The 25,862-nt window shown below is 37.6% G+C and overlaps 1 non-coding gene across 1 annotated transcript; it reads right to left on the bottom strand.

Annotated features, from left to right (window-relative positions):
* Nucleotides 1-9,233: 9,233 nt before the first annotated feature.
* On the bottom strand, nt 9,234-9,338 carry LOC123457146. Its single transcript, XR_006634916.1, has one exon. It is a non-coding gene; the product is annotated as a U6 spliceosomal RNA (small nuclear RNA).
* Between the last annotated feature and the right edge of the window lie 16,524 nt (nt 9,339-25,862).

The following is a 25,862-nucleotide window of genomic DNA, read 5'->3' as shown; positions in this document are numbered from 1 at the left end:
GTCTTCTTATTGTTTAGACTTTTGAATTCTTTGTAAATTCTAGATATAAGGCCTCTATCAGTTGGATAACCTGCAAATATTTTCTCCCATTCTGTGAGTATTCTATTGGCTTTGCTTATTATATGCTTGTCTGTAAAGAACTCTTCAGCTTCATATGATCACAATGGTTGAGTGACTGTTTAAGAACTTGAGCCACTGAGGTTTTGTTCAGGAAGTCTTTTTCCATTCCTATATCATGGAATGTACTTCCTAAATTTTCTTCCAGTAGTTTTCGAGTTTCTGGTCTTATGTTGAGGTCTTTGATCCATTTGGATTTGAGTGTTGTGCATGGTGAAATGTGTGGATCAAGTTTTAGTTTCCTGCATGTGGTTATCCAGTTTGTCCAGCACCATTTGTTGAAGATGCTATCTTTTTTCCAGTCTATATTGTTTGGGCCTTTGTCGAATATCAAGTAGCTATAGTTGCTTGGCCCAAAATCCGGGTCCTCAAGTCTATTCCGTTGGTCTACACTCCAGATTTTATGCCAGTACCATGCTGTTTTTATTACTATGGCTTTGTAATATAGCATTATATCAGGTATGGTGATGCCACCAGAGGTATTTCTTTTGCTGAGGATATGTTTGGATATGCGAGGCCTTCTGCCTTTCCATAAGAAATTTGAGATCATTTTTTCTATCTCTGTGAAGAACACTGTAGGGACTTTAATTGGAATTGCGTTAAATCTATACATTGCCTTTGGTAGGATTGTTATCTTCACAATGTTAATGCTGCCTATCCAGGAGCATGAGAGGTCTTTCCATCTTTTCAAGTCCTCCTCCATTTCTTTTTTGAAAGATTTTATATTTTCGTTGTATAGATCTTTTACTTCCTTGGTTAACATTATACCAAGTTATTTTATTTTTTATGTTGCTATTGAAAATGGGAATATGTCCTTTATTTCTTTTTCTGTGTCTTTGTCATTTGCATAGAGAAATGCTACCGATTTTTGTGCATTGATTTTGTATCCTGCTACTTTGCCATAGGAGTTAATCACCTTCAGGAGTTTGGGGATGGAGTCTCCTGGGTCTATTACATACACAATCATGTCATCGGTGAATAGAGGTAGCTTAACTTCTTCCTTTCCAAATTGTATCCCTTTTATTTCCTTCTCCTGCCTTATTGCTTGTGCTAGGACTTCCAGAACTATATTGAAAAGCAGAGGTGAGAGAGGACATCCCTGTCTTGTTCCTGATTTCAATGGGAATTCCTCCAGTCTCTCTCCATTAAGAATTATTTGGGCCTTTGGAGCTTTGTATATTGCCTTTATTATATTAAGATGTGAACCGGCCATGCCGACTCTCTCCAATGTTTTGATCATGAAGTGATGTTGTATCTTGTCAAATGCCTTTTCTGCATCTTTCAAAATGATCATGTGGTTTTTGTGTTTAAGCTTGTTTATGTGGTATATTACATTGACAGATTTTCATATGTTGAACCACCCTTGTGTTCCTGGGATAAATCTTACTTGGTCAAGGTGGATAATGCTTTTGATGTGTTGTTGGATTTGGTTTGCGAGTATTATGTTCAGGATGTTTGCATCTATGTTCATTAGGGAAATAGGCTGGTATTTTTATTTTCCTGTGGCATCTCTGCCTGGTTTTGGGATTAGGGTGATACTAGCTTCATAGGAGGAGTTGGGTAGTTTTCCCTGTTCTTCAATTGTGTTGCACAGTTTTAGGAAGATTGGTTTGAGTTCTTCCATGAAGGTTTTATAAAATTCAGCTGGGAATCCATCTGGTCCGGGACTCTTCTTTTTGGGGAGGTTTTTTATTACTTTTTCAATCTCCATGAGTGTGATGGGTTCATTGAGGTGGTTGATCTTTTCTGATTTTCACTTTGGTAGATGATATGCACCCAGGAATTTATCCATCTCCTCCACATTTTCCAGTTTTGTGGAGTACAGGATTTTGAAATAAGTCCTGATGATTTTGCTGATTTCACTGATGTCTGTTGTGATCTCTCCTTTTTCATTTTGAATTTTGTTAATTTGGAGTCTCTCCTTTTTTTTGCTTGATCAAGTTGGCCAGAGGTTTGTCAATCTTGTTTATTTTTTCAAAGAACCAGCTCCTTGATTTGTCAACTGCCTTAATTGTTTCCTTGGTTTCCAATTCATTAATTTCTGCTCTGATTTTAATTATTTCTTTCCTTCTGGAGCTCTTTGGGTTGGATTTTTCTTGTTTTCCCAATGCCTTTAGGTGGATGGTTAGGCTATTGATTTGGGACCTTTCTGTCCTTTTTATGAAGGCATTGAGTACTATGAATTTTCCCCTGAGGACTGCCTTCATTTTGTCCCATAAGGTTTGGTTTGATGTGTTCTCATTGTCATTCAATTCCAGGAATTTTGGAATTTCATTTTTTATTTCATCCACTATCCATTTATTGTTTAAGAGTGACCTATTCAGTTTCCAGTTGTCGTTCAGGTTCTTGTTGGTTTTTTTGTTGTTGTTGATTTCTACGAATATAGCATTATGATCTGACATCATGCAGGGAATTATGTCGATTTTCCTAAATATGTGGAGGCTGTCTTTGTGACCCAGTATATGGTCTATTTTAGAGAATGTTACATGGACTGCTGAGAAGAATATGTAGTCTGTGGATTTGGGATGGAAAGTTCTGCATATGTCTGTTAGGTCTATGTGCTCTATGGTTTTGTTGAGCTCTCTTACTTTCCTGTTGAGCTTCGGTTTGGATGATCTGTCTATTACTGATAATAGTGTGTTAAAGTCCCCAGCTATGATGGTGTTGGTGGTTATTTCTGTTTTATTGTCAAGTAGGTTTTGTTTTATGAGCTGTGGTGCCCCTGTGTTTGGTGCATACAGATTTATGATTGTAATATCCTCCTGATGGATTGTTCCCTTGATAAGTATGAAGTAGCCTTCTTTGTCTTTTTTTGATTGTTTTTCGTTTGAAGTCAATTTTATCTGATATTAATATAGCTACACCTGCTTGTTTCATATACCCATTTGCTTGGAATGTTGTTTTCCACCCTTTTGCCCTGAGGTGGTTTCTGTGTTTAGTGGTAAGGTGGGTTTCTTGAAGGCAGCAGATTGAGGGGTCTAATTTTTTGATCCACCCTGTTAGCTTGTGTCTCTTGATGGGTGAATTAAGGCCATTAATATTTAGGGTGATGACTGTGAGATTTGATTGATCCCTGCCATGTTGTGGTGGTGGAGAATCTCCAGGAGTACTTTCTGTAGGTTTGGTTTTGTGTTCATATAATTGTAAAGCTGAGTTTTGTCATGGAAAGTTTTCCTTTCACCATCTATTATAAGGGAGACTTTTGCCGTGTAGAGTAGTTTGGGTTGGAAGCCATAGTTTCTTAACGTTTGGAGAGTTTTATTCCAGGCCCTTCTAGCTTTCAAGGTTTCCTTTGAGAAGTCTGAAGTAATTCTGATGGGGTTTCCTTTGAAAGTGGTGTGCTGTTTTTCCCTAGCTGATTTTAGGATTTTTTCCTTGGTGTCAATGTTTAGAGTCTTAATGATAATATGTCTTGCGGAGTTTCTCCTTTGGTCTATTCGGTTAGGGGTTCTGTTTGCTTCTTCAATCTTGATGGTCCTTTCTTTTAAGAGACGGGGGAAGTTTTCTTCAATTATTGTGTTAAGTAAGTTCTCCATGTCTTTTGTCTGGGAAATTCTTCTCCTGGTATTCCAATGATTCCGATATTAGGACGTTTAAGTGTATCCCACAACTTTCTCATGTTCTGTTCACAGGAACCTTGCACATTTTCAATGAAGACTATGTATGCGCTTGCTGGTTGAGGCTAAATGAATCTAATTCTGAGACTGAATCGATGGCTTAGCAGTTGAGATGTTTGCCTGTAAAGCCTAAGAAAACGTTTGGTTCTCTAAGGTCCCATATAAGCCAGGCACACAAGGTGATGCATGTGCTCATACCTACAAAGGGGCACATGTCATACTGTAGCCAATTACCTTGGCTAAGACCCTGGTGTGCCAATTTTCTCTGTCTCTCTCTCCCTCTCTCTCTCTCTCTCTCTCTGTCCATCTCTCTCTCTTGCTTGCTATCTCTTATACAACGTCCAGTCTTTTGAGCTTGCGTAAAAAAAGAAAGAGAGACAAATATTTAATTCTCAGCGGGAATATTTCTACACTTGTATATCTGAAATTACAAAGTCTATTTCTCAAAGAGGGTACTTTCTACACTTGCATTTGAAGATTTTTGTTAAGGCAATTAAGTGCATCAGGTACCTCCAACACTTACTGTTCAGACACTACTAAGTCCATTTCTAAATGAATGGCAATCATTCACTTGCTCTTCAAATCTACTAAGGCTATTTTTGACTGAATCAAAAACTCCACTTACTACTCTGAGTCAGCTAAAGATATTCAAGGAGTTTTACTCTGTATTCATTTATGTTCATCAAAGTTATTGACATACAAATGTCTTTTGTCATAGTTCTTATTGCTTATGATTGTGTCATAATAATGGTGAACTTGTTTATTTAAAGGTTATTACACAGTTTATATCTTTTTGATGTTTTAGAGTGAATTATGAAAATATGTTCTTTTTTTGAGGGAGGGATAGAAATAGGCACAAAGAGTGTCTGAGAAGGAGGGAATGGGTGAATGAGTGTCTCAGGGATTTCAGTCAGTGTGAACAAACTTTAGGGACGAGCACCCCTTCCTGGCACATGATCAACGTTTTGTGCTTGCGTTACTCTGCATCTGGTGTCATCAAATCTGGATATTCAAACATGTGTCCCTAGGCCTTGCAAGGAAGCACCTTAACCACTAAGTCATCTCTCTAGCCCAAAATTATGTTCTTTTGAAATAATTTTCTATGTTTCAGCAGTGAAGAAAACTTTTTCTTGTTTTTGTTTCAAAAAAGGATTTTCTTTAGCTAGTTCAATCTTGTTAACTTTAAAAAAGTCTCTACAGTTTCCTCATTCTTATCATTAATAACCTATTTTAAGACATTTGCATTTATTGATAGTGTTCATTAAATCATTGTTCTTATAAGACTAACCGTTTGGGATGTGGCTCTGTATATTAATAAAGATCTCATGTTTTCACAATGTTTATCACAATGAAGTTCTTATTATATCATTTATTTGTGTCTCCTTATTTTCATGGTTAGAAATTCTTTTGTTTTGAGCATGTTATAAGAGAATAAAGCTTGGCTTGACATTTAGGACCATTTGTTAATTTCTGCACTGATCTATTTGTCTGTCTAGCTACTGTATTTGTGTCCATTGCCAGCTTTTTCAGAAGCATTGGCTAGGAGAGCTAGGGAAGCTTGTTATATGGAACTTTTATTTGTGTGTCCTGTTGTGTGGGTTGGCATACATGCACTGTTTCCTCGTGTATATAAATGCAATAGAGCAAACTAGTGGTGTTTTCAGCAGCAATATAGGGTTTTGTTTACTTTTAGTGACAGTGAATTATACTAGATAGACGGGCTGTCTATTGAGCCCAGTAATTTCTCCTCTGTCAGCACCTTAGCAGTGGGAAAACTGGGATGTGTGGAGCCACATGGTTTTTACACACATGCATACAGTTACGTTTTCTTTCTTTGCAGCCCATGAACAATATGGAATCTAATGGGTTTCTACACTTTTAAGAATGTTTATTTGAGGTTGGAGCAATGGCTTAGTGGTTAAGAAATTGTCTGTGCAGCCTACGGACCCAGGTTCAAGGCTCAATTCACCAGGACCCACATTAGCCAGGTGTATGAGGGGACTCACACATCTGGGGTTAGTTTGCAGTGGCTGGGGACCCTGGTGTGCCCATTCTCTCTCTCTCTCTCTCCCTCTTTCTCTCTCTGTCTGTCACTCTCAAATTAATAAATAAAAATATTTTTTTAAAAAAGAATGTTTATTTCTTCAATAAACACTTCATTAAAAAAAATTATCTGGGCCTAATTCTTGTTTGGTAAATTTTTATGTTGGGTATAAAATAGCAGTTTTCATAAATCAACTTTAAAACGTTTTTAACTGCATTGTTCATTGTGTCTTAAGATTTTTACTGAATGTGATTTTAATCTTTAAAAAATTCTGTATAACCATGATATGTGAAGAAACCAATGTAGATGTCTACACACTTAATTTTATGATGGGTGGGAAGATATTGGACACTTCTGTTTACATCTCAAGAACGTTTTCCATTCTGCTTTTGAAAATAAATTAAATATATGTGAAATATGAAGTAAGAAATCATCCGTCCTTGGCGAGTTATCTTTAGTTTTGTTTTTGCTTGGATTTTGGAGGTTGATTACCTCTAGCCCAAGCTGACCTGGAATTCACTATGTAGGCAATACTGTCCTTGAACTCATGATGATCTCCTGTCTCTACCTCCCAAGTGCTGGGATTGGAGACATGCAAACCACATCCAGCTTTGAGGTGTTTTTTTTTTTTTTTGTTTGTTTTTTTTTTTTTTTTTTTTTTTTTTGAGGTAGTGTCTCCCTTTAGCCCAGTCTAACCTGGAATTCAGGGTGGCCTTGAAGTCATGGCAATCATCCTACCTCTGCCTTCTCAAGTTCACCACCACACCTGGCAGAGTTATCTTTTTTGAATGCAGCAACATGCTAAGTATTAACCTCTTTGTCATATAATGCACACACTTCCTTATTTTCATAGAAAAATGTGACAGAACACAGGTAATACTATTTATTCAAAAATCGGCATATTTTTCTACTTCAAAACTGACTTGATTTTATCACCTACTTTTCCACCAACAAATATGACATTTCCCAAACAAGAAGGCAAAGAAAAATATATTCAAATTCTGACAAAGACTCTAAGGTGGGGCCTGTACATCTAAGTTGCAAAACTAGATTTCTTTATTCAGAACACATTGGCAGGTGCACGAAACCAAGCCATTTAATCACAGAGAGGGTAGTAACACTAAAGATCACACACACACACACAGACAAACATATTCAAAGCAATGGGAAGTACATGTACATGTCAGAGTGGGTGAAGAATCAGAAATACTCATAAAGATGAGAATACAATCAGGAATAAAATATGATTACAAGTCTGTTTTTTTTTTTTTTTTTTTGATTCTGGTTCCAGACAACCAGTTGGTGCAGAAGCACCATGAATCTTCTTATAACCTGCAGAATTATAAGTGATCATTATTTATATGGATGTGAGGTGATATTGCAAACATCATCAGTGCCAGCGTATAAGGAAATCATATGGATGTTGCTTGAAAGCGGTGGGAATGTATGAATGAATAAATTCTCACAAATAACAACTCAAATAAATGGACACTGATTTATGGATATCAAGTATATTTATACTGGTATATTTTACAGTATCTACTACTTCAGATGACTTTTCTTGTCATGATAGAAGTGTGAGATCCCATGTATATAATGATGTCCCAAACTCACACTAATTAGATGCACATCCAGGCCACACATGGCAATAATGAGTCTCATTGAGATATTGTAGATATGCTGTCCGTGTGATTTCAGCATTCCCAAAAGAATTCAAATGCTTAACAATCATATTTCAGATTTCATTTTCTTACTAAATTTATTAATTTTTGCTTCAGTTAAAGAAACTCAGTATTTACCCTGGACTAATTTAATATTATGGGAATTTAAAATATTGCATTAATACATTCTTTGTTTCATGCTTTTGTATGGATAATTTTTGTTTTACTGATTCGAATTGACTTCACATGGTATTTAAGTTGAACATTTCAAGAGTAATGAGGGCCATGTTCCTACTTACAGAGTCAATATCTCCATTTAGGACAGGTGTCTGTAAAATACAACAACAAGAGGATAAAGTGATACTGCATTCACCTAATAACCAAGATATCTTTAATCACCACTATTTTGAATGAGAAATGGCTTTCAGAAGATGACAGAGATTTCTTTAAACATTAATCTTTGTGTTCCCTAGCTGGCACAAGAGTGATTCACCTGTCTTGGTGACATCCAGGATATTTTCACTTGGAATTTTCTTCTCACTCAGCTTGGCATACTCTTCCTGTGTCTCTTCACTTATAATGTGGCATTTTGCTGTATTTCATAAGATAGAAGTCAAAATGCATGGTCTTTAGCGACATTTCTGAATACAAAACCTATCCTAATTTGTAAAAAATAAATAAATAAATTGATCAAGGTTTATTTTCCACTAGTACATCACATCACACCTTCTGTTCATTACCCCCTTCATGTTGGTAATGCAACCCAGCAAGGGCAATTTAATGGGAGATTGATTCATACATTCAGGATTATCTCATTTTTCTACATTTTGGAAAAGTAACACAAAAGTAATTTCTTCTCTCCCATATCTGTACTTCAAAAGGAAGGGAATTCTGTAATGTACAATTGGAATTTTGTGATGAATAGATCTGAGCATATCTATTTTATCTCAATATATGATGTAGAATCTACTCTCTGCACTTTCTCTATGAAAAAAAATGGCAGAGGAAATCACCAAATGTGCACACATGAATCCTACTATAGTTTTTTGTATATGTTTTACAGACAATTCCTGTGCCTATACACAATACCCTGATATTGCCATCCTCCCATCACCCTTTCTCTCCCTCCTCTCATATCTCCTTGTTCCCTGAACCACTAATTCTTTACAAGTCATTTCTATTTATTGTTATATCCTTATTTTCCCTCTTTTTCTCTATTATCATCAACAACAAACAAAAAGTATCAACAAAAAGTGAGAATTACCTATTTTCGTAAAGTTATGGCACGGTTTTAAGACACATGTGAACACGTTCCTATAGCAGGGTAAATTGTGAAAAAAAAATACATGTATACTCATTCTCAAAATACAAAACATCATATTTTCTCCAACACAGAATCAAATTGAATACTTACACAAAACTAGAAACACATCTCACTTTCCCTTTCATTATAATAATAGTCAAGTTTTAATATCATAGAATTCATCGAGACAAAATCCACTGAGAAGTACACCACCTTTGGGACTGAGAAGAAATATGTTTTCAAGATTAGACAATACCTTTTCTTCTACTTATTTGAGTTGCCCAAGTATTCTTTATTTAAATTATGGAACACTTGAGTTGGAAAGATGGCTTAGTGGTTAAGATATTTGCCTATAAAGCCAAAGGAACCTGCTTCAATTCCCCAGGACATAAATAAGCCAGATGTATGAGCTGGCAAATATGTCTCTAGTTTGTTTGCAGTGATGGAGGCCCTACGATGCCAATTATCTCTTTCTTTCTGTCTCAAATAAATAAAATGAGGAGCACTTCAAGAATTTGTTTGCCATCCCTAAACAGGGGCCATGTTAATCTAATCTGTATCATTCCAACTTTAGTAAATGTACTACTGAAGTGAACAGTATCTTCTTTTTGTCATACTATTTTCAACTACTTCATCCCAAACCAAAACAGTGTCTCTAATTCAGCAAACCCCAGATATTCTACATACAAAAATATCAAACTGAATAATTATACTCACTTATTGCTGGTATGAAGTTAAGTCCCAGTTATTAGTTGCAGGTATAGGAGCCTAAAGTTGGCTGCATGACATTCAACTTAAGGTTATTTAATACCTAGCTTCTGGGATGAGGAGACCGCTTAGCATTCCTTTAATACCTGTGTACCCAGATTCTATTCCCTAGTACCTACAAAACACAAATGCACAAGGTGGGGCATGCTTCTGGAATTTGTTTGCACTGGCTAGAGTATTGGAGTGCCCATATTCTCTCTTCCTCTCGTTCTCAAATAAATTTTTAAAAATAGACGTTTTAACTGCTGGGTTCATAAGAATTTCAGTGATATAAATAAAAGTTGGGATGGAGTTATTGGAATATCTTTGCTGCATTTGTCATTTAGTAATTCTGTGAGTAGATCATGTGCTTCAATATTAATGTTTTAAAATTTTAATTTGCAGATGAAGATTTGATGACAACATAGGAGACATGTTCGGAAAATGCAAATATTTGGTTTCTTTGTCTGAAAAAAACTTACATTCATCCTAACTTGAAAAATATGGCTGTATATTGGACCATTAAAAATAATTTTATTTAGGCATTTGAGATAAATGGAGTGAAAGAGAGAGAGAAGAATGAAAGGGGAGGGAGAGAGATTGAGAATGGGATTCCAGTGCCTCCAGCTTTTGCAAGTGAACTCCAGATATAACCCCTAACCTCTGAGTCTGGATTTATGTGGGCAATGGGCAATAAAACGTGGATCTTTAGGCTTTGTAGGGAAGTGCCTTAACCGTTCAGCAATCTCTCCAGCCCTACTTGAAAATATTTTTGTGTATTTAATTATTTATTTATTTATTTACTTATTTATTTACTTATTTGTTTATTTGGCGAGGTATGGAGTTGCATGCCTTTAATCCCTACACTATGAAGGCAGAGGTAGGTGGGTTACTGTGGGTTCAAGACCACCCTGAGACTACAGTGAATTCCAGGTCAGCCTGGGGTCAGTGAGATCCTACCTCAAAAAAACAAAACAAAAAAAAATCATTAATGAATTTATTTTCTTATTAATACATTAATTTGAGAATGTAAAAGAAAGAAGGACGCAGTTGGAGAGAATGTGGTTGTGCAGTGTTTACTACAAATCCTGATATTTTCTAGTAATCATCAAAGTATCTAAGGGTATATTTTTAATTTTCATTAAAATTACAGTGATTTCATTAAGTCCAAGGATTTCCCACAAATTCTAATCAAGCACATGCAAAAGCCTGAAAACATGGAGGACATAAACTGTCATGTGTTGATCACATCACATCCCATAATGACGATCTTAGAATTTCATTCCACAGATTTCCCACAAATTCTAACCAAGCACATGCAACAGCTTGGAAGCATGGAGAACATAAACTGTGATGTGTTCATCACATCACATCTCATAGTGACAACCTTAGAATGTGATGTAAATCATAAATCCTGGGGCCTCTGTATGAGTTTGTATTATGAGGATTTGCATTGTTCTTTTGCAACTGGGAGTGAGAACAATCTTAGGTTTAATGTCTTGTGCTATTTTCCACAACAGTATGATGCTAAAACGCCAAAGTCAATATTCATTATAAACTTAAAAATATAAGGTCATAGTAGATTTCAAAGGGCTCTAATATGTTTCATATATCTGATAATAAATGTCTGTACCTTTTGTGATAATAATTGTATGATACCACAATGAGAACCTTGTGAAAGGGTACTCCAAAATGGAAGGGTAAAATTCAATCCATTTTTTTCAGAGCACTTTGAAAGTAGGATTTGGACGAAGTAGCAGAATTTGTTGTTATTCTTAGAAATCCATTCATGTGAAATTGAGAGCCAAATACCTTTTTATACTTTGAGTGAAGTCCCTTCACCTTTACACACACAGTATTAAGAGCTGTAAGGGTTTGTGCAAGATTACAGATGTGCATTCTGACTTATATAGAAAGACAATACCAGCAGATTTGAGTTATTATACCCACATTTGTGATGACCAACGTGACGGAACCAGACACTTGGGGAGCTATGATATGAGTTATCAAACTTCCATGTGCCAATGAGATTATCAACAGCAACACTTGATGGTTTAGCCCATATAAAGTGAACTGGATGACCTGGAAGAGTAAGAAACAACAAAACTCTTATGTGGTAACGTGCTTCTGTCGAATACTGGCTCAGAGAAACAGATAAACAACATGACCATGAAGTTGAATGAACTGCGGAGTTGGTTTCATGTCATCACCCTAAAATATCTAATACTTACTAGAATTGCTGCCCTGTAGATATATAAGATTCTGTGCTTTGAGTCTGTATCGGTGGCACTCGCCATCTTGTCTATGGGAAAATTATAAGAAATACATCAATTAATATACAACATAACTCTGAATGAGCCAAAAATAAAAAAAAATGCTACAGTTCATATGCTGAGAGTAAAACTCACTCTGACAGTTTTAGTTTTATGCCTTGTCTTCCTTTTACTTTACAGAGTTCATAGCAAATTATTCACAGATTTCTATGGATTTGAATCTGGGTCAGCATGTTTCACCTTGGGGGTGGGGGACAGATTGTGTGTGAACTGAAGCATATCTTTCTGAGAGGAGTGTCTGTGTCCCATGATGACCTTATTTTTGAGAAAACAACTTAAAGTGCAACTTTTTTTTTCCTCCCTGGGTTTGGATTGTATTACCTTATTACAGCAGAAAACAAAAGTTAAAAAAAAACAAACTTTCCTCAAACAATACTCATGATAATAAATGGAGGCATATCTCATACTCAATTCTAAGCAAACTCATGTGAATTAGTACCACCCATTCATATTATTAACAAAGTTTTGTTTTTGTAATTTCCTAATTATACTCATCCACTACATCCTGCAAGTGTACAGTTATATCATCTTTCATCTTTGGTTCTTCCTGTTCTCATACTTTCTCACTTAATAAATACAGCTTTCAAAAATTTACTACTCATTGTTAATGTGTTGTGTTTCACTTGAATCTTGAGAACTATCTTCTTTTACATTAAACCTTAATATGAGAGAGGGAAGTAGTGTCTGAATTTGAGCTTATTTTTCAAACAATTGAAATTCTGCCCACAATGGTTCTTTCCAGTGTGGTCCTGATCTTGTCAATTTCGTTCTGCATGTGTGTGTGAGTATCATGCATATGCATACTTGTAGGAATACTGATTTGTGTGTGGCATGTGCAAAGGTGAGCCTGCTGTCAATGTTTGTGTATTTCATTGACCTATTTCTCATGCTGAGTTTTTCTTGATGAACCTGGATCTCACTGAATCTCCCAGGGAAACCATAGGCATATCTTTGTGGTCATCCTTTCTCTGCTTCCCTAACACTGGGCTTTCAGAACTGTCCTCACACAACTGGATTTTTATATTCTAACAAACTAAAATAACCTCCTCGTGCTTGAGTGGTAAACACATTTATCCACAGAACCATCTCCACAACTTATAGAGTTTTTTTGACTTGGGCAGAGAAGAAATCAGATTCCTTATATCTTTCAAATTTCTATGCAAATAAAAAATAATTGGGGAAAGTTTCTTATTTCCAGGGTTAATGTTTTTGCAGTAAGACACTGTCCCTTGTCTCACACACTTATCAACAAATTCACTCACTTTATGGAAGGTCATTATTAAGTAAGAGTGTGCCATACAATGGTGAGGGGCATTATATTTTCTCCTAGAGTCCTTCATAATTAAGCAGGTGATAATTTTGAGTGTTGGAGGAAGCTCTTGGAGACGGAGTGTTTCCTTTTACCATGGTTTTGCTAGAACTCAACACATAAATAATTCTGCCACCAAAAATTGTAAATAAATTCAGGTATATGTCCCTAAATGCTAGGGCTATGAAAATAACCGAGAAGGCTACCCTGAAATTATGACACTATAGGATTTTAGCAGATAATTAATTCATGACTTATCCAATCCAATTTACATATGGTGGTATATGCCTACTATCACACTACTTGAGAGTGTTAGGCAAGAGTTACAAGAATTTGAAGTTACTTTCAAAGTCATGGATTGAGTTCAGATATTGAAAAACTCTAAAGCAAAGCCACTGAGTCTTCTGGTGTCTATCATGTTATGGGCATAACGGGTAGCATTTTTTTCTTAGCATGTTCAGAAAGTTAACAAAATCATTAACAACAGCTTGAGTTGTGCATCTCTGCGTCATTTAAGGTTTATTCATGGCACCATAACTAGATTCTGGCAGGGACTGAAATGTTACATGAGCAAAGACCTCATGCTTCTTTCAAGAATGGACAGCAACTCCAGTTTTCTTAGCAGTTCTCTGTCTCTCAGTGGAAATTTGACACCTTTGTACCAGCCAGAATTCCACATTTGGTGTCTTGCACACAAGAAAAATCTTGCTTACCTCAAATCAAAAGTGATGAACATTTCCTTATAAGCATCATAAAATTCCACCTCACGTACATATATCCTTAACAGGCCATTCTCTACTATGCTGATTAAACTGTGTGAAGCTATGGACACCGTGCGATATTTCCCTGAAAACTAAAAAAGAAATGTTCAATGAGAAGCATCAGCCATTCCTCTAACTTTCCTCATCAATATCTATTGTGATCATGGCAGCTGATTTTACTCATAAAAATATTAGCATCAAATCCTTCTGGGTGGAGATGTTGTTTCAAATCCATGCACATTGTCATAATTTCCCTTGAAACTATGGTTAAGTCCAAGGGATATATTGCAATATCTGCAGCTTATAGATATGTATGCAATTTTTTGGCCAAATATAATTATTAAACTTAACTATTCATTTATTGATGCTGTGCATACAAATTTTTTAATATTTTATTTTATTGGCTATGCACAGCATTCTTGAAATACTAAAAATGTTTAAGGACATGAAAAAGAAATATAAGGAAAGTTAACTGTATTTATAAGAGAGGTCATCCATGCTACCGTAGTATTTTAAAAGTGAAAAGAGCAAGGTATGCCATAAAAAGTTATAGAAAACCTGATTAAAATACAATATGAAAGAGTCACATTTTGAGCATAAATTTTATGTGATTTCTAAGATATAATCTGTGACAATTCTGTATTTTTCAGTAGGATTTCACTCTAGTCCAGGCTGACCTACAATTTCCTATGCAGAACACAGTATTTTATTGTTAACACCTTCATATCAAGTAAAAACTAATTTAAGAATATTATCAGGATAATTACAGAATTATGAAAACACAAGAACAGTGAGCCATTGCCCTATCAAATGTCATTCATGCCCTTCTAGAAGGCTTATACACCTGAAATTATGATCACCTGCCCTATGTCAAATCATGGTAGACATGATACCTTAAGAGGTTTCTTCTCTGCACACACCAAGCAGCTGAGCGCCACAGCCAGCAACAGAAACTTCATGGTTGTAATCTGTCTTCCCTCTTCCTGAGAAGCTCAGGCAGGTCTCTCACTCTGCACAGAAGGTGGTAGGATGCTGTAGATAAAGTCCATATCTGCAGGATGTGGGAGGATCCAACTGGTAATCACAAGACTCTAAATTTTTTTTTTCCTTTTATTTTTCCAATCCTGATTCAAGGTGGTTTGTGTCTGGGTTTGGCATTGCTTTATTTTTGTAATGAGATTAGTAAAAAGCGATGATAGAACTGAAGTGTAAAATTGATATTATATACCTGAAGGTGCACCATCCACAGGAAATGTTTCAAGGACAAAAATCCTTTTATACTCTGTTATATAATGGAAGGGGATGGAAAAGAGGACTCCAGGGTTTCAGAGAACATGGGCAGAATGTGGGTTTGGGTCTTGAGATTCTCTTTGGCATCCGATGTTTGCTGGTGTGGTTACTCAGTGTCACCAGGGGAGCCAGGGACTTAATCTGGACTTGTATGAGGCTGTGAGGTACTGGAGGGGCATGACGGCAGGCGGAGTTAGAATGGAGGGAAGGATGTTTAGAACCGCAGTCCATTGTGGTATTTGAATACAGACCTTCCTGTGAGTGCTCCAGGCCTTCAATTGTTATGTAGTGCTAATACGGGGGGCACCCTGAAGTAATGTATGGGAAGCTCTTGGACTGGCATGTTTTAGAGAGAGTTAAAAACTAGGTCTCAGAATGACCACTTGAGTTCTTGAACTAGAATGATAACTTCAACACTGCACTTTTCTGGCAGTTAGATGAGCTATGAGAGAGGCATACCTTCCTGAAATACTTTGACACATGACACTGGGGAACTGCTTTGTTCTTAAGGGAAAATAAGGGTAGATGTGGTGATCCATGCCTTTATTCCCAGCAAAGAGATGGAGGTAGGAAGATATCTGGCATTGAGACCATTCTGAGATTACATAGTGAATTCTGCATCTCCATGGGCTAGAATGAAACGATATCTCAAAAGGAGAGAGAGGGAGAAAGAAAATGGGTATGACAGAACCATGAGTACCTGTGTGCCATGATTAGTAAGGCAAGATGGTCACTCCTTGGGATGGGTAGGCATTATCTTTAAGGATAATCTGCTTGGGGAACATAGATGCCATAGGAAATGCTGACAAGGTGTGTGATCGGTTACTGGGAGCACAGTAGCAAAACTGAGAGAATCAAAGTTCATATGTGGATGTGGTGGGGAAAATCAGAATGAAATCTAGGAATTTCCACAGGCAGCAGGCTCTGTACACATGGCAAAAGTGGGTCCCAGGGAGCTATCAATAATCCTTCCAGGTGTTGTAACTGGCCAAACCTGCTATCACCCAGGTCCTCCAATATAACCAACGACTATGACTCTAACACTGCACAACACTAACCTAGATTCCAGGTTTTCCACAATTCTCCAGGCACCATCATCACAATTAGCCAAAGTAGCCTCTGGTGAATATGTGTGTGAAAGACCTCATTGTGAAACAGCCTTAGAGGAAAAGGACCAGCAAGTGTAGGACTGATCTTCATTGATAAGTCCTCATCCTTAGCTCTGACTAGCAAGTGTAGGGACTGTACTCATTGAGAAATAGCATTCATGTACTAGGTTGAGCAAGTATGAAAACAGAACCAACTAATAAATAGCTGAGTAAACTTTGACCAGAATGTTAGAGAATGACAATCCTTTATGTCGTGTCCACCTTGACCAGCAAGGAAGACACAACCACCAGTTCTTCTAACATCAGTTTATTCAGGCAACTTCAAGCTTCATCTCCCCCGAGCCTTGGGCGGGGCTTCCTTATAAGCGCACTCACTCCGCCCAATCACCCCAGGCTACGCAACCTCTCCAGGCAAGCATTAGAAGCCAATGAGCAGTGGTGAGGGCGAGCTCCTCCAAATATGGACTTGTTTGTCCCAAGCATAGAACTTCCATCAGGCGCCATCTTTAGGGCTTGGCCAGGGGTACTCTCCCCATAGGCCTTGGCCATGAGGGCCGAGGGGCTCCCCACACTTTAAATATAGGCATATTTGACTGTGATCTTTGAAAATATATTTCAGATACTGTGATAAGCAAATAGAGGAATTACCCCCATTGAGAAATATTCCTAGTAGACTCCCCCTGTCCAAAAGCGTAAGAAATACCCTGAAATATGGCCTTCATTATCTCTGCCCACCATGTGTATGAATGCCCTTCATAAAATAGCCTTAGTGTACCCTGACCTGTAATTGTAGAATTGCCATCAGTCACGAGTAGCATTAATACAATTTGAATGGCAAGGATAAGAAAAGCCTTCATTGATAAATAGCCTTAATTGTCCCTGGCCAGCAACTGTAGGAATTGCCTCACTAAGAAATACACTTGGGGCCCCAGAGGGTGCACCCATAGACTGAGCAGGCCAGATCTCCCTGTTCCCCAGCTCCTCCCACTTCCCTGGTGCAACTAGGTCCCTCTGTGACTGGCTTGAGGCTACTTGGATCCTGCAAGCATGTTGCTGAAGCAGGCCCCTTGCTCCACCCTCCTGATTGAAGGGTCCCAGTGACCCCAATTCCAGGATACTCAGTGCCACAGGGTGTGCACGCAGAGTAGAGTCCTCAGGAGATAAAGTACCCCTCACACTTCAGGCTACCAACAGCTGAAATCACAGAGTAACTGGGAAGATAAGCAAGAGTACTGCTCCCATGCTGAACCTGATAATCAGCACCAGTGTGTAGAAGGCAGACTCTGAGGATACTCAACATCTACCAGATCAGAGATACAGAGGCTCCTAAGAGCTCACCACTAAAGTAGACTTAAAACTCGCCCACCATGACTCAGGGAATTTTGCAGAAGAGGGGGCAAAATAATTGTAAATTATACAGGATGAGACATCATGCCCAGAGGCACTCCCACCCCCCAAAAAAACTGACGGCTGCTCCCACAATGCATATAGCACAAACCGTTAGGTAATATGTACAACCCCAATGAGGATAGTCCCCAATGGAATGTGGGCAAGGATGAGGGAAAAGAGGGTACCAACACATAATGTATCCTTATAAACTATGTTGGTATTGTTAATGAAATAATAATAAATATTAAAAATTAAGATAGATGTATTCCTGTGAAAAAATAAAGAACTGATTCTGAAACACACAGAGTGTAGATAATATGCATTAAATATATAAATTTATAAATTCAGGCAAAATACACAGTTATGGAGACATTCATTTACTATTTTCTTTCCAATTTTTTTTATTAATTAGTTTTGAACTCAGTGAATACATTAATTTGGTACCATTGTTAGGGTCATCCATACCCTCCCCCCTCCCCCTGGCCCCTCCTTGTTGAGGTATATGGGTCGTGCATTCTGGAGTTATCTCACAGTTATGGGTAGGATAAACGTCTCTGCATATCAAGATCCAACATTTGGCTCTGACATACTTTCCGCCCCCTCTTCCGCAAAATTTCCCTGAGCCATGTTGGGTTCATTTTTGGTCTGCTTCAGTGATGAGGTGTTGGTGGCCTCAGGATCTCTGGATATCTGATTTAGTAGAAGTTGATTTTTCTCTGTGTTGATCTCCTTCACCCTTGTGCTCGTACCCAGTTCCCCAAGAAAACAGCAGCCTTGCTTGTTTTGCCAATTGTTCTTTGTTTCACCGGGGCCTGTGGGAGGTATGATGGGATGGTTCTCTCCTTAGGATCTGCGTCTATCTGAAAAAGAGAAGCAGATTCTCCAACGGAGAGTAAGTTAGCACCAGACAAATGAGATAACCCTTCCTTTTTTTTTAATAGAGAATTTAATAGGTGTAGGCCCTCCTGTAGCTCACGATTAGTGGTAGCTTGATAATGGAGAGCAGGCTTATGTTTGGATATGGTTCTGACTTTTTTCCCAGCTCCAGTTATGGGTCCCGTACCACTGAGGGGATCAGTTAGCCAAATCAAGAGGAGTTGGTTTCCCACCATGGCTGTGCCTGGCCACTGCACTTCTGTGAGCATCATGACAGGTTATTTGCTGCTAAGTAGGTTAGACCATGAGTTGCTTGGAAAGATATTGGTCATTTCCCCCAGTCACCCATGTAGCACCTTCTGGCACTAGATGCGCTGACTGTCTGGGGACTGACTCTTTCCAGCTTCCAGCCATGCCATCCCATTTTATGTGTCAAACTTATAAGGTGTCTTCAGCAGTAATGTCTTATCACTAAACTTTCATCAAGTACTCTTAGAGAAATCTGTCTTCCTTTTAGGAAACCTTGTAGGTCTCTCTGATCAAAAGTTCATTGTGGATGATAGCCACATGCTGAAACTAGGAGTTACAGATCAGTACCCACTAAGGCAAGGAAGAAAAAGATAACTAATATTAAAGAGTTAGACAGAAGAGAGAGAGAAGCTGTAAAAGATTAAGGTCAGTCTTCATCATACCCTCTCCAGTGTCTTGTCACTCAGGTGTTCCTTCTAAGGGCCTGGTGAAGGTTCAGCCATTTGGCCTGCCTTTTAGAAGGTAGAATTTTATGGTACCATTGCCGTTTGCATCTAGATTTGTGTTTCCCACCCCTTCCCTTGCCCTTCCCTCCCTCCTTTGTTATTATTGATAGCAAATTTAAACCACCCAATTTCAATGAGATTTCAGTCCTACTATAATAAAGACATAGATACTGTCTTTGCTAACAGAATTGAGCTATCATTTGGGTCACTTAGGGCCTATTATAATATATACCTAGAAAACGCAGTGCCCATAGACAGTATGGAATTCTGCAATTTTGTCTCTTCTGTTTGGGTTACCTAATCTCCCCTGTATATAAGCACATTAAAGCACACACGTGAGCTGCTATTAAAACTGTACTTGCCTTGGATTGTAAATGCAGCCAAAACTCTCAGGACAGATCATTCCCATATAAGGGTAAGGCTGTGCACCACAACAGAAACAAACATGACCTGATAGCCAATTTATTTCCCAAGAAATGGAGACATCTTTTTTTTATTCTGTTATTGACATCTTCCATAATTATGGACAAAAACACATGATAATTCCCACCCCTGTCACTTTCCCCTTAAAAATTCCACTCTCCATCATATCTTTTCACCTGCTCAAACAGTCTCTCTTTTATTTTGATGTCATCATCTTTTCATCCTATTATGATGATCCTCATAGGTAGTGCCAGACACTGCTAGATCAAGGATATCCAGGCCATTTTGTGTCTGGAAGAGTTGATTGAAAATAGAGACATTAACCCACAGGTAGAGCCAGAAGTGAGAGAGTGATAATTGCATTACAAGTGGACTGATAATGTTTATTCACTTACAGATATCAGTTTATTTTTTTAAAAAAATGAACACAGTTGGGCTAAAGTAATTGTTGTGTGTTTAAAGTTTAGATGCTTCCTTGAAAGCTTGATAGCCTTAATCTAATTCATCTGTACACATATAAAGACAGATGAACAAAGTGGTCCCTGCATCTAGAGGACATTTGCAGGAGAAAGAAGCCCTGGCACATCCCTTTTTCTTTCTCTCTATCTCTCATTCTCTCTCTTTGCACATAAATCATAATTGTTTTTTACAATTATTTGAGTATTGCCATGCAAACCAAGGATAGCATTTACCTTTGTTGAGTCAGATTTGTAGACTTGGATAAGGAGAATTAGAAATTTCTGTGGTTTTCTAATAGTCTTACTATACTCTTACCATCAATTGTTCAATTGTAACTCCTTGAGAAATAGGCTTAGTACACTTATCTACAACTGAAGAAAATGTGAGTCCTGAAGCATGGCTTGACAAGCCTCTGACCACCAAATGCAAGAATTGCACACACTGAGGAATAGCCTTTATAACCTCTGATCACCATGTATAGCAATGGACCTAATTGTATAAAAGCCTTACTAGAATTTGATCTGAAAACTGATAATGTAACATCATTGAAAAATAGCCTTCATAATCTGAAAACTAAGAGCAGGAATTGCCTTAATGAGAAACATCCTTGGTATTACCTAACTAGCAAGTGTAGGAATTCTCTTGTTATGAATCAATCCAAATACATGGTGTCATGCAAGGGTAGGAATGACCATCATTGAAAAATTACCTTCGTATTCTCTGGACAGCAACTGTGGAAATTTCACTCATTGAGAACTAGCCTCCATATATAATCTGACAAGCAAGTGTAATAACAGACCTCTTTGCAAAATACATTTAATACTCTCTGTGTATCCACTGGATGAATTGTCCTCATTGAGATGGAGACTTAGTAGGCTCTCAGTACTCAGGGTATATGCTGTGTTTGTTGAGAAAGACTTTTACTATACACTGCCCAGTAAATGTAGGAATTTTATCATTGAGAAATCGCCTCAGGAGACTCTGACCAGCACACATAAGAATTGCCTTCATTGAAAAACAACATTAGCAGTAAGTGTAAGAATGGTCCCCACAGAGCAATGGCTTTGTTTGACTCTATACAGCAGGTGACGGGTAATTGTACCAGAATGTCTGTCTAGTCATAGCTTTCTAATTTGTTTTACATATATAAACTAACTTTTTTACATGTATCACAGGTGAATATAGGATCCTATGAACTGCATGGATAACTGGATTTGTAATGTACGGATCAAACTTCTCCATAGCCTATGGGAGATATATAGTCTTGTATCAGGCACATAACAAATGAAAGACAACTGAGTATAAGAGATGATAATTTCATTGTTTAATGCCTAGCTAAAATTATATATAGACTTTTGTGGGATAAAAGAATAATTGGGGTGTGATACAGGAATAGATATCAGCATGTTATTATGCAGTCTTGAATTTGGAATGAAAAGTTATAAAAGATCTTGTAAAAGAGAAGCACTGTATTGGAGTGCAGATCTCTTGTGTTTTATAAGAGAATTCACCATGGGTTGTGTTGCTGTTCTTGTAAAATCACATAGGGATTGTGCTTCTCACCTCATGGGCATGAAGTTGGGTTTCCTGCTCACCTTGTATTTTCCTTTAGAGCAATCTTGTTAGAAGTATAAATAATACCCAAACATAGATCCATCCTGTTTGCCTGTCAGGATGGCCTGAGAAAATGTCAATCTTCAGGAGGACTGATGAGTTCCGTACACATGCCATAAATAGAGAAATGTTTTGTAGTGCAAACTGAGTTTTTATTGGAGGACATACGTGTTTTGGGGATTTAGTGGTTGACACAAAGTAACTCTCTTGTTCTTAGACATGTTCATACCAGAGTTAGTACATGAAATCAACCTACTTATCAAAGAATGAGGAAATTAGTGTAAACAATTTACACATAGACAATACAATGCTACTGAGACATTAAAGCATAAGGCTACTCCGTGAAAACTGGTGAAAATCCCTAACTCTTCTGCATCCTTTATGAGCAAGAATTACATTGCTATCATAAAGACATTCAGTTGTATAAATTTTTCTCCAGCTGTTTTGGGGAGTGGAATCACACTGGGGGAAGCTCCTGGAGGTGGAACTGCCCCTCTACCTGGGTGTCTTCATGAAGGTGGTTTTCAATTTCACCATGTGATAGTCCTCCATTAATCCTCAGAGGTGGGGAATCTGCATTGTGATGATTTTGCCTAGGGAACTATGGGCAACACTGGAATCCAGGTTGTTGTTGTGCATTGTTAGAGTTACAGTCCTTGGTTATATTGGTGGACCTGGTGATAGCAGATTGGGTCAGTTACAATACCTGCAAGGATTCTTGATAGCTCTCTGAGACCCACTACTGACATGTATACAGAGCCTTCTGTCCCTGAAAATAACTCGATTTCATTCTGATCCCCCCACCATGTCCACACATGAACTTCGATACCCTCAGTTTTGCTACTGTTCCCGCACTAACCTACCTCACACAGCATCAACATCCAATACAGGGTCCAATGTCTTTCCCCAACCATCTCCATCAAAGGGCTAATATCTCCCCACCCATGGAGTGACCATCTTGCCTCTTTGCATGGCACGCTGGGAATCATGGTTCTGCCATTCTCGTCTTCTTTCTCCCTCACTCTCCTTTTGAGATAAGGTTTTACTCTAGCCCGTGCTGACTTAGAATTCACCATGTAATCTCAGAATGGTATCAAAGTTAGTGATTTCCTAACTCCACCTCTTTGCTGGGAGTAGAAGTGTGCATCATCACACCTAACCCTCTTCTATTTTTAGAACAAAGTCGGACCCCAGTGTCATGTGTCAAAGTATTCCAGGAAGCTATGCCTCTCTCATAGCTCATCTAGCTTCCAGAAAACTGCAATGTTCAAGTTATAATTCTAGTTCTACAACTCAAGGAGTCATTCTCAGAGCCAGTTTTCAAATAACTCTAAAACATGCCAGTCCAGGATCTACCCTTGCATGAATGAATCCAGAGTGCCCCAGTATTAGCACTACACAAATATTGAAGCCCCAGAGCACTCACAGTAAATTCTGTACTCAAATACAACAATGGATTTAGGTTCTAAGCATCCTTCTCTGCATACTAACTCTAGCTGCCATCATGTCCCTCCAGCACCTCACAGGCACAAACTATTCCAAGGCCATACTAAATCCCTGGCTCCCCTGGTGAGCAATGAGTAACCACACCATTAAACATGTTGCCAAAGAGAAGCTCAAGACCCAAATCTGGATTCTGTTCATGTTCTCTGAAGCCCTCTTTTGCAATCTCCCCCATTATATTACAGAGTATAAAAGGAATTTTGCCCTTAAAACGTTTCCTGTGGATGGTTTTACTATTAGAATATAATTCTTTATGGTCCTTTCAGTAGTATGTTGTATATTAATCGATGCATAATGTATTTCTTATAACTTCCCTATGGGCAAGATGGAGAGTGTCACCAATGCAAACTCAAAGCACTGAATTTAATATATCTACATGGCAGTAATTCTAGTGAGTATGAGATATTTTAGGGTGACTGTGTGAAACCAACTCTACAGTGCCCCCAACTTCATGGTCATGTTGTTTACCTATCTGTTTCTCTGAGCCAGTGTTGGACAGAAGCATCTTGCCATGTGAGAGTTTTATTGTTCCTCACTCTTCCAGGCCATCCAGCTCAACTTATATGGGCTAAACTATCAAGTTTTGCTGTTGATAATCTCACTGGCAGATGGAAATTTGATAACTCATATCTTAGCTCCCCAAGTGTGTGGTTATGTCACGTCGGTCATCACAAATGTGAGTATAATGACTCAGATCTGCTGGTATTGTCTTTCTAGATAAGTCAGAATGCTCACCTCTAAACTAGCACAAACACTTACACCACTTAAAACCTTGAAAGTAAAGGCATGAGGAACTTCTCACAAACTATAAAAGAGGTATTTAGCTCTCAATTTCATATGAATGGATTTCTGAGGTCAGCAACAAATTCTGCTACTTATTCCAAATCCTACTTTCAAAATGCTCTGAAAAAAATAGGTTGTATTTTACCCATACATTTTGGGGAAACCCTTTTCTCACAAGGTTCTCAATGTGGGATTATACAATTATTATGGCAAAAGGCACAAACATTTATTATCAGATATACAAACCATATTAGAGCCCTTTAAATCTACTATGACCTTACAAATATCAGTTTTTAATGAATATTGGCAATTATTCTTTAAGTTATAGATAATATAGATAATGACATTGGTGTTGTAGCACTATACTATAGTGGGGAAATCATATGATATAAAACCTAAGATTGTTTTCACTCAGTTGCAAAAGCATAATGCAAGTCCTCATAATGCAAACTCATACAGAGACATCAGGATTTATGGTTTACATCATATTCTAGCGTTGTCACTATGGGATGGGATGTGATGAACACATGGCGGTTTATGTCCTCCATGCTTTCAAGCTGTGGGATGTGCTTGATTAGAATTCGTAGGAAATCTATGGACATGATGAAATCACTGCAAATTTAATGAAAATTGAAAATGTACCATTAGAAATTAAATGATTAGTATAAAATTTCAATATTTAGAGTAATCATTCCCCAAACATATTTTCTCTAACTGCTTCCTATTCACTTTATCATTCTCAAATTAATAAATTAATAAGAAAATGAATAAATTAATGATTTTTTAAGGTAGGATCTTACTGTAGCTCAGGCTGACCTGGAATTTACTAGACACTCTCATGGTGGCTTTGAACTCACAGTGTTACACCTACCACTGCCTCAATACTGCTGGGATTAAAGGTGTGTAATACTATATCTGGCCTAATAAATAAATAAATATTTTAAAGTAGAGTTGGAGAGATGGCTAAACGGTTAAGGCTCTTGCCTACAAAGCCTAAGGACCCAAATTTGATTACCCATTGCCCATTTAAAGTCAGACTCAAAGAGTTGTGGATATATCTGGAGTTCATTTGCAATTGTTGGATGCTATGGAATGTCCATTCTCAATCTCCCTCCCTCTCTCTCTCTCTCTCTTTCTCTCTCTTTCGCTCTCTCTCTCTCTCTCTCTCTCTCTCTCTCTCACACACACACACACACACACACACACCCTTTCATCCTTCTGTCTCTTTCATTCACTTTCTCTCAAATATATAAATAACATTACTTTTAAGTGTCCAATGTCCAACTATATTTTACATGTTTGGATGAATGTCGGTTTTTTTCAGGCAAAGAAATGACATATGTGCATTTTCTGGATATATTTTCTATGCTGTCATCAAATTCTTATCTGAAAATTAAAAATATAAAATATATGAAGCACATGGTCTACTCAGACAATTTTTAAATGGTAAACGTAGTACAATATATTCAAATAAGTTCATCCCAACTTTATTTATATCACTGCTGTTCTTAGGAACTCAGCAGTTAAAACTTTTATTTATTTTTTTAATTTATTTGAGAAAGAGTGAGAGAGAGAGAATATGGGCACTCCAGTACCTGTAGCTCATGTACCTGCAAAAAATAACTGGGACTTAACATCATAACAATAATCAATGAGTATAATTATTCAGTTTCATGTTTTTGTAGGTAGGATATCTGGGGGGTGTTGAATTAGAGACACAGTTTTGGTTTAGGATTACATTGAAAATGGGATGACAAAAATAAGATACT

Source organism: Jaculus jaculus (assembly GCF_020740685.1).
Source record: "Jaculus jaculus isolate mJacJac1 chromosome Y unlocalized genomic scaffold, mJacJac1.mat.Y.cur SUPER_Y_unloc_1, whole genome shotgun sequence".
Taxonomy (NCBI): domain Eukaryota; kingdom Metazoa; phylum Chordata; class Mammalia; order Rodentia; family Dipodidae; genus Jaculus; species Jaculus jaculus.
Note: the sequence above shows the minus strand (reverse complement) of the source record. Positions and strands in the feature narration are given on the sequence as shown.